We start from the raw sequence: 10,097 nt of genomic DNA, 5'->3' as shown, positions 1-10,097 counted from the left end.
GTACTGTTTTCTTGGGTGGTTCTCCATGTTCCAATTAAATCATATCATCTTGTAAATAAAGCATAGATAGAAGTATGGTTAGGGTCACTTTCCTTTCTCCAACGAAAAAGGTACTCTTACTGCTCTGGTGCTTTTGCTCATCTGGAACTCTTGATCTTCTAACTTCGAACAATGATCCTTCTACTCGGAACAATCATCGGGCAAACATACAAAGCAAACAAGAAGATACATCTAAGAACAATAAACCAAAACAAAAGAAAAGCTTTAAAAGAATGTACTAAAGGATAGGGCTCGTTGCTATGGTTACGAGAGCACAAGAAACGCGAAAAACGGAACTAAAACGACGATTCTATAGACTAAACGGTGCTTCAGGGATCTAGTTGCGATTAACTAAAGGTTAAGGACTAACAGAAAAGATTTGTAAGACACAACAAAGTGTGCTCACAGAGGATAAAAAGGTTATAAAGCTATTGCACATGTCACAAGGATCACGTGAGCGCAAGAATCGCTGAAAACGGAGTTGGAACGTGAAAGATATAGCTAAAACAAGGTTCTTGGGGCTTATTTGCGATAGATTTAAACTTCTAGGGGCTAGCTCTAAAGAAACCAGGGACTAAAACAAAATTAAACCCTAAACTTGGGGGCTAGCTTGAAAACCACAGCTCTTGGACGGCGGCCTCTATATCTGGGAAAGACAGGGGCTGAAATAGAAAAGAAAGGACCTTTTCGCAATTATTTTTGAACTGCAGTGGAGTGCGGGTTGATTTGCACTAAACTGAGGGGCTCTTTTGCAAAAAGCCCTAGGGTTGACCGATATCCTGGGATTTTGACTCGGGCTGGATCTAAACTGCACCGTTGGATCTAAATCTGACGGTGTGGAGTTGGTCAGGGCGGCTCGGGCGTCGGCTGCAGACAGAGACATGGCTTGGCGAGTGGAGCGGCGGCTCGGCTCAACGCTGGGCGGAGCCGGCGACGATGTTCGACGGCGAGCAGCGGCGGGGGTCGCCGGACTTCACGGTTTTCCATGCTTCGGGACTCGATTCGGCTCGAACTTGGACGGGGAGGGAGAGAGCGATGCGGCGAACTCATCTGGGTGCTCGGGGCGGCGAGAAAACACGGCGGAGGGAGGTACGGCGGCAAGGGGCGGAACGGTTGCGCCGGCGAGCAAAACTACGCGAGTGAGAGCGGGATAGGGGTGGAGGAAAGGGGCGCGGCGTTGCTCACCCTGCTTCGGAGCTCTGGGGATGCTTAGGGCACCGAGGGAAGGCGGCGGAGCGGCGGATCCGCGTTGAGCCAGAGCTCGGCAGCTCCAAAGGCGGCGCGGGCTAGGGTTTGGGGCAAAGGGCGGCGACGCGGGTGGGAGAGGGGTTCCCAGGGGGAGCGGCGTCGCTTAAATAGGGGCGAGGTGGGGCCAACTTGGCGTGCACGCTAAGGCGCGGACGGCGCGGAAATGGGGTGTGACCGGACTCGGGGAGAGTCCTAGTCCGTCACAGGGTAGGAGAAGCCCCTGACGCGGGGGCTCCGCGCGGCAGTGAAAGGGGGAGTGAGGGAGGCGAAGCAGGCCGGGCCGCCGTTTGGGCCGGGAAGGGGGAATGTCTTGGGCCGACGCGGGATGGTTTTCTGGGCCGCGGGAAAGAAGAGAAAAGGAGAAAAGAAAAAAAAAGAAGAGATGGGCCGGCTGGGCTGAAAAGGAGAGGGGAAAAAAGGAAGGCTTTTCCATTTTTCAAAAGATTCAAACACATTCAATTTAAATTCAAACTCATACGAATTCAAATTTAAATTGAACAACAAGCAATAAAACAATGCAAAGGTGGCATGAATGCAACACAAAAGAACAACCTTATTTAATTTGAAAAACAACCAATCTATTTTCTTTTACACTAAATTCCCTATAAAGAAAATAAGTGTTGGATAAATTTTTAAAATTACAAGAAAATTATTGTTTTATTTTTAATTTTAATCACATCCTGAAATTTAAAAATTTCAGGGTGTGACACAACCTATAGCCAATCCTAAACAAACTAACTAGGAAAGTAAAGGCACGCAAGATAAAGTAAATACAGAAACGTAATAAGATAAGTAAAGAGGTAAGTGCAAGAAGGATGCAAACTCCCGAGTAGACACGGTCATGTAACGTGGTTCGGCACAAACGCCTACATCCACGGGACACCGAGGCTCTTCCGATCACCGTCTTGCACTATGCCACCAAGGCGATGCCGGCAAGCAAAGGCAAGTGCCCACAAGACACCGAGTCTCGTGCACCGCCACCGTCTCTCTCGGTCACCCGGCCGAAATCCACTACGGAGCTTCTCCACCAAGGAGGGGGTCTCCTCTTCCCCCGCACAAAGTGTCGTTGCCACTCCACACCAAGTCGGAGTGTCACACGACGAATCACAAGATGCTTGCCGCAGCAAGGCTTTCACTCAAGCTAGTTCTCTCAAGAACTAAGCCTAAACAAGCACTAAGCACTCTCACAAGTGTGCTTAAGCCTATATGATGTACAATGAAGCTCTATGGTGGTTGGAGATGATCTTTTTCTCTTGTATACTTCCTTGATCTCCAGCAACATCAAATGAGCCGTGGGGTGGCATATATATAGCCCACACACCCCAAACTAGCCGTTGGGAAAAAGGCTGACGAAATCCCTTAACGCCGGTTGATTTGACGCTCAACTTTTTGTCATCACCGGTTTAACCGGTGAGTGTATTTTCCCAGCAACTAGCCGTTACTGCTCCAACGGCTCTTTTGATCAATCGACCGACGCTCTCAAAAATAACGTCGGTTTAACCGGTGTGTGTAAGTTCAGAACCCCCCCGAAAAATGGAGTCTCTGGACAACTACACCGATGCTCACATTTTCTTTATCGTCGGTTTAACCGGTGTCTCTGGGTTTGGCTTCACTTCAAGTCATTGCACCGACGAGTTATCTTCAGGCATCGTCGGTTCATCCGGCGCAAAACCCTAGTCTCAGCTTTCTTGATCCATTGCACCGATGAGTACAATTTGCCTAACGTCGGTTTAACCGGTGATAGCAAATTGTCTCTGTCTTGTTCGTTTTGACTTGATTTCTTCACAGTCTCTTCAGTTCTTGTCCGTTGGACCGAAGAGCTTTCAGGGCGCTTTCCTGAGACCCGCGAGGGGTGGCTCCCCCTCGACCCCCGTCCGCTAACCGGGTAGCGGAACCCCCGTAGGGGCGGCCCTTCGGGCCTAGGTACGCCTATTTTCTCTTTGTCATCACTTGAACCTAAAAGCCTGAGAATGGTCATCTTAACAATCACATTAGTCCAAGTGTTGTGTTGTCTATATCAATCACCAAAACATTATATTGAAATATGGCATGAGAGACCATTTTCGCTACACTTGGCAAACAACTGATGTTGTTGTAGAACTGACAGTACTGATCTTAAATGAGTCACATGTTGGTCCAAACTTGAGCTGTAGATTAGTATGTCATCAAAGAAAACCAATGCAAATTTCCTTAGGAATTCGGCCAAAACATTGTTCATCAATGATTGAAATGTTGCTGGAGCATTTGTTAAGCCAAAAGGCATAACCACATATTCAAAATGGCCCAAATGTGTGGTAAAGGCAGTTTTTGCAATGTCCTCCTCTTTCATTCTAATTTGATGATAACCAGCCCTTAAGTCAATCTTTGAGAAAATTTGAGCTCCAAATAACTCATCCAAGAGATCCTCTATGATTGGAATAGGATATTTATTTTTGATAGTATTAGAGTTGAGTTGCCTGTAATCAACACACATCCTCCAGGATTCGTCTTTCTTCTTCACCAGAATCACTGGAGATGAATAAGGACTAATGCTAGGTCTTATCATTTCAGACTGTAGCATGTGTTTAATTAATTCCTCCATGGCTTCTTTTTGGTGATGAGGGAGCCTGTATGGTCTTTGATTGACTTGCTTAGTTGGGTCTGCTAGCATAATAGAGTGGTCCACTGCTCTCATGGGTGGGAGGGTTTTGGGCTCTTGAAAAACTTCCTCAAATTCTTGTAACAATGTCTTAATCCCAGGTGGTAGATTCTGCACTGTTGCCACCTTTGCATCAGATTGTGATCCATTGTTCAGTACTATAACTGCACCCACAGCTTTCTTCTTTAATAGATGGCATAGCTTCTTAGCACCAATTATAGAATTCCCTGTAGGCATTGTTTCATCTGAAAATGTGACAATAGTTCCACCATTCTTGGTAATAGAGAATTCCCTGGTTTTTAAGTTCAACCCCACTGGGCTGTGAGAATAGATCCAATCAGCCCCAAGAATCACATCATAACCTTGCACTTCGAGCAGCCTGAAATCGGAGGAAAAAGTGTGACCTTGAATCGTGTATGTACAGGACAAGCATGCTGAAGTATTGAACATGGTAGTTCCATTGGCTGCTGCAACTTGAACTCTTGGTAACTCAGAAATCTCGCACCCAGCCTTAATTGCAAATTTTGTTGACATAAAGGAAATATCACTGCCAGTATCCACCAGGGCTGTTGCCATTTTTGTTCCCAATTTCAATCTCAATGTTAATGTGCTAGCTTCTGACAGGGTGCCACATAAAGCATGCATTGATACATTCACCACAGGTTGAGGCTGAGCATCATGGAATTCCCCATCCTCAGAATTTGTTGCATCTTCCACTACTGCCACTTCTTCTTTTCCCTGTTTATTTTCCAGCAGTATTACTGAATATATTTGTTTGCCTTTGCAGACTTTGGCATGGCCTGGAGCCCATGGCTCTCTGCACTTGAAGCATTTTCCTGCAGCCCTCAATTCTGCTATATTGGGAACATTGGTATCTTTGACTTCCTTTTCCTTGATCCAAGGTTTTGTGACTTTAGTAGCAGGATTGAAAGTGGTATATTTCTTTGGACCCAAATTTGCTTGCTCTAATCTCTAAGCATACCAATAAGCCTTAGTTAGTGTATCTGGCTTATGACATTGCAGGTGATACTGAATATGATCTTTGAGACCAGAGATGAAACTACTGATGAAGTAGTCCTCAAGCAAAGATGGATTATCTCTTTTAACTAGTCCCATCATTTCCTCAAACTTGTCCACATAGTCTGCCACTGTTCCCATTTGCTTCAATGAATGGAATTGTCCTATAACTTCATAGGTGGAGATAGTGTTGAACCTATCTCCCAACATTCTGCAAAATTGGTGCCATGGTAATGTATTGGCATTACAGCCTGACCCCCTCCACCAATACTCTGCCTTTCCTTTGACAAATAGGACAACAATTTTCACCCTATCTTCAGTAGGAATGCCCACCATCTCAAAATATTTCTCTGCTTTGCGTATCCAACCATCAGAATCAGTTCCACCAAATTCAGGGAATGACAGTTTGGGGCCCCTGGCCACTGCTCTGTGCTGAAACTGTAGGTGGTGATTAAATTGACCCTGTTGGAGATTGAATGTATTGTTGTTTCTGAGTGGTATCTGATTTCTTTCTTGGTGCCTCTGGATTTGTGGTGGTGGTTGTCTTTCAGGGATGATAGTGTTCATCTCAGGAGTAGCTCTCTCATAAAAAGCCTATAATTCTTGGGGATCCCATGGACAATCATACATTTCCTCTTCCATAAACATTTGGTCATATTCAACGTGATGGAAATCATAACCAGTAGCTCTAGTAGACCATTCTGGTCCCTCCTAGTTCATGAATTGCACTCTAGCTCTAGAGTCTGGTGGTGGCATATAAAATTGCTTACCAGCCATAACAGAATTAGGACCACCTATCTGAGATCTATGATGACGAAATGTGGGGTTTGGTTGCTGATATACCTGCTTGTTCTTAACTTTGACAGTGGAACCTTTATCTTCAGGCAGCTCTCCACTTGGTTGCCCAGTAATCTTCTGAATTGCGAGGAAGAGATCATCAAAATTCTTTTGTACTCGCTCATTCTGCTGATCTTGGGTTTTCATGAACTCGTCCAAGGTCCTGCGAATGCCATTCACTTCTGTTGCTGTGGCATACGCCTCCTGCACGACGTCGTCGATCTTGGTCATCTTCAGCTGAATGGATTCGGTTCAAGCAGTGCTCTCCCCAATAGATCCACTCAGAAAATCTACCGCCACCCAGGATGCGGATTTGGTCAAGGAATTTTACACAGGAACCCGTCCTGCAACCCGAACCAAAGAGCACCCTCCACCAACGCCACCACGGATCCGAATCCAAGTGCAGCTACGGAATTTTATACTAGAACAATTGCCCGGAAACCCTTACTGACTTGAATTCCACCACTAACGAAAGGGAAAATTGGTTGTTTTTCTTGAATCTGGGTGGGAGGGTGGGATTTTAAGCAGGTGAGCTGCAACCACCTTTCCACCGCGCCAATCGGACAAGATTCAAGAAACGAGCTGTGGAATTAAGGGATAGCGAGAAAATTTGCCAAGGAAAGGTAGCTCTGATTACCAATTGTCAGGATCTAGCAATACCGAGCAACAGAATTTGGCAAAACAGCAACAAATAGGGGAAAAATTCGGAGAAGAGAGGAATTCACGAACACAGAGATGATAGAACTAGCAGCTGTAGTAACTGATCGAGGGATAAGCTCAGAGTACCCTGATACAGAGGAGCGCCAGGGAGACGGCCAAGTCTACAACTAAGCTAAGTTCTACCTAGGGTTTCTGTTCCATGAACTCGATGCCTGTTACAGATGAGGACCGCTGCCTAAATAGCAGATAGCAGGGTCGGAAATTAAACAGTGTTTAGGGGATTAAGTATTGTAAAAAGTAAGATAACAGAAGACGACGTTGCCAGCCGTCGGATGCCGCCCGAATGGTTGAGGTGAAGTCGTTGAAACGGTATGCTTGATGCCGACTTGTCTTCTCTAAATAAACTGAATGCACCATTGCTTCTGAATGATAAACAGGATTGCCTGACAGTTGGGGCATGGCCGAGCCACTCTCGCCCACGCACCACAGCCAGAACGTGCGGCGCCCGGCGGCGGCGCCTAGCCCACTCCGCCAGCGTTGGCCCCACGCCGGGGCTAGGGGCTTGCCGCGCCGCTGCTGCCGAGGGCTAGCCGCGCCGCCGCCCGTAGGGGCCTGGCCGAACCACCGCCGTCTACGTACCCCGGCCAAAATGAGCGGCGCCCAGCCCGCTCAATGCGCCGTCGCCTCCTCCCGCGCTCTGCTGGTGCCGTGGAGAGATCAGGAATCCTCTGTTTCTTTCTCACGTGTCTGTATCGAGGACGACCGCTGCTCAAATTTGCCGCACTCTCAAATGCATTTTGTTTGCTATTCCTTCTCTTATTTCAGTTCCATCAGTGCCGCTCAACTTTATGGCATTCCATAAGATGTCCACCAGGCTCCTTGCACGTATTGCATACACTCAACCTCACAACTAATCAACGCTGACAAGGTGCTCAAGCAAATATCTAACAACCATTTGTACTGCACTTCAAGCATCACGAAAGGTTGATTTGGGTTGATTCCATTAAGAATATAATCACTGCACCTTATTTTGATTTGTATTGCTGCTTCTTCTTGATTTGAAGTTTTGGTCCATACATAGATATCATGTCTCAAAACTACAATGATAAATATAATTTACCCAAATTGCAATTATTATATTTGTTCTGAAAAAGTTTGGTGCAGTCAAATGTACATATCTATTCAAGAGTTCACCAACATAGACAGTATCTAACACAAGTTCCATCGGGAGCTTTCGAATGGGCTGGAAGACTCGTAGGGTCCGAAGAGATCACGTCTTCATAAGCAAAGGGGAAAAGCTCTAATGGAGGCAAAAAGTTTTTTCTCAACCGCGACATTTGGGCATCACGCACCAACGAATCGAAGCAGATGACGACTCCGCGACCTAGGATTTGTGGTAAGAGAAATCCTCCACATGATTTTTACCTCCTTTCCCCCTCCACTCCATACATAAGTTGTTTTTTCCTGTTTCTCTGCTGATGGAGACCACCCTCGCACTGTCGCGCGCCTACACCGGACGAAACAGAAGTCGCATCAACCTCGGAACCGCCGTGTACCTGCAGCGCCGGCCAGACCACCGACCATTAGTCCCCGCGCTAGGCCGAGCCGCCGCGCGGCTGCCCCGCCTGAGGCAGCCTGTGCCTCAACAAGACAAGACAACAAGAAAAGCACTGAATATAAAGAATGAAGAACATGTACTTCAAATATAGCTCAAGGGCTGCATTCAACTTACTCAAAACTCATGCTCTTCCTCCTGATTTGTATAGCTCAACCCTTTCATCTTAATAGCACACATGAAAAGGAAGATCTCAGTCAGAGAGCCAAAAGGTTACAGAGGTACTAATTTCTCAAACTTGCTGCAATTCTTTCGATTCATTTTCATTAACAAAAAATAATTGTCCATTAATTTGTCTTCTGTTCACAGGACCAAGCGACATCTTTGTCACCGTCTTTTGGATATGTATCTACGTACATATATCAGCCACAACCTTAGCTTATAAATGCTATGGTATAATGCCAAATCTAGGTGTTTTAATAACTGCACCATATTTTGTTCTACGTTTGGTGATGGTCACAAGACAAATGCTGATTAGTTCGGAGAAATAGCTCTGATGTTCAGGAAGCCCAAAAACATTTGCTATTTGCAACTAGGAAAACTAAAGATACAGCACAAGTCTGCAATATTTTGGTGTATCATATATATGACAAGTCCATGAATATTCCATATATAAATAGGGGTCCAAAGCCTGTTATCATAACAAAAAAAATTGTGTGTGTGCGACGAAGTCTAACTCCAAGTGCTAAATAATTAAGCTTTTTCGACATAGCTTCCACATCCTTCTCTCTATTGTACCCGCCACCTTGCACATTCTTCTGCGTATCACAGAAATGATGACCCAAAACCAGGGGTTCCACCACACTGGCCTACAGGTTGTGGCGCGGCAAGGCCGTGCCAGTTGTTCTAGTATATACGGAACTCTAGTAATGGGCTTTCTGGGCCTCTTTAGGTTTTGATATTTTCTGAGGTGGATCCTATAGGGTGCTGTAGCAGCACCGTCCAAATTAAACCGGCTTAAATGCACTAACCATCATCTTAATACTTAATCAAGTTACTGTGCACTTAAAACGGTGTAACCTGACAGGCTGTCGGGTAAAATCCCGATTAAACTACTGTACTCCAGGATCACAATTGCACTTAGACCCGTACGAAGACGAGCACAGGTGATACCAGCACACAGAAGTCTTCAAATTAATTTACAACACCGGTTTTACATAAAAGGTTTAAATACAAACAACAGAGTTCAAACGCACAGCAGAAGTTTAAAACTGAGTTCGAAATACAATACGATAACCACGACGATGATAAAAGGTGAGCTCCACATCCTGCCCACCGATGTGATGCCAACCTGCCCAATCTTCACGGGTAAGACGGGGCCCACTCGACGGTCCAACCCGGAGGAAGCAGCTGTCCAATCCAGGACGCACAGGCCTCCTCGAAGTCAACGGGAACGCAACCTGCTTAAAAGGATTCAACAACAACCCTGAGTATACTAATACTCAGCAAGGCTTACCCGACTCTGGATATACTTAGCCCATTACCTAGACATGCAAAGCTTTTTGGCTCTGGAGTTCTTTTGCTGAAAGGCCGCTAGAAGTGAATCCTTACTTTCAATATTTTAGCTCCATTTAGTATACCAAGTATTAACTAAAATCGCCTAATCATCTAGAGCACGCATGGTGGAACAGATTATCTTTCAGAACTCACAAACCAGCCTTTTCCATTCCGTTTTCAATTCACTTTCTTACTACGATGTGACAAAGTGACCAAGGTTCTCTTAACCGAGAGAGACGGCGAATCGATCCGATTTAACCTTGCAAGGTGGACCTAACTCACACGACACGCGTAAACCCCGTCGGGCCACACACGTCAACTGTTCCCATCATCACCCCTTCGTCTGAATCACGCCTGCCAAAACCCGGGTGAAGGGTCCCTCACAGCGAACTCCCAGAGAACTAGGAGGCGACATACACTCCAACACCCGCCATCATCCCACTCCCAGAGTAGCAGGTCACGATTCAAAGTATCGTTGCAAATCAGGTAATTAGCTTACCGGTTTCGACTACCTCCTACTTCTGGCATGTGGTTAGTACTGTTCAA

The sequence above is a fragment of the Panicum virgatum genome, chromosome 7K (genome assembly GCF_016808335.1).
Source record: "Panicum virgatum strain AP13 chromosome 7K, P.virgatum_v5, whole genome shotgun sequence".
Taxonomy (NCBI): domain Eukaryota; kingdom Viridiplantae; phylum Streptophyta; class Magnoliopsida; order Poales; family Poaceae; genus Panicum; species Panicum virgatum.
The sequence above is the reverse complement of the archived record's forward strand: the minus strand, read 5'-3'. Positions refer to the sequence as shown.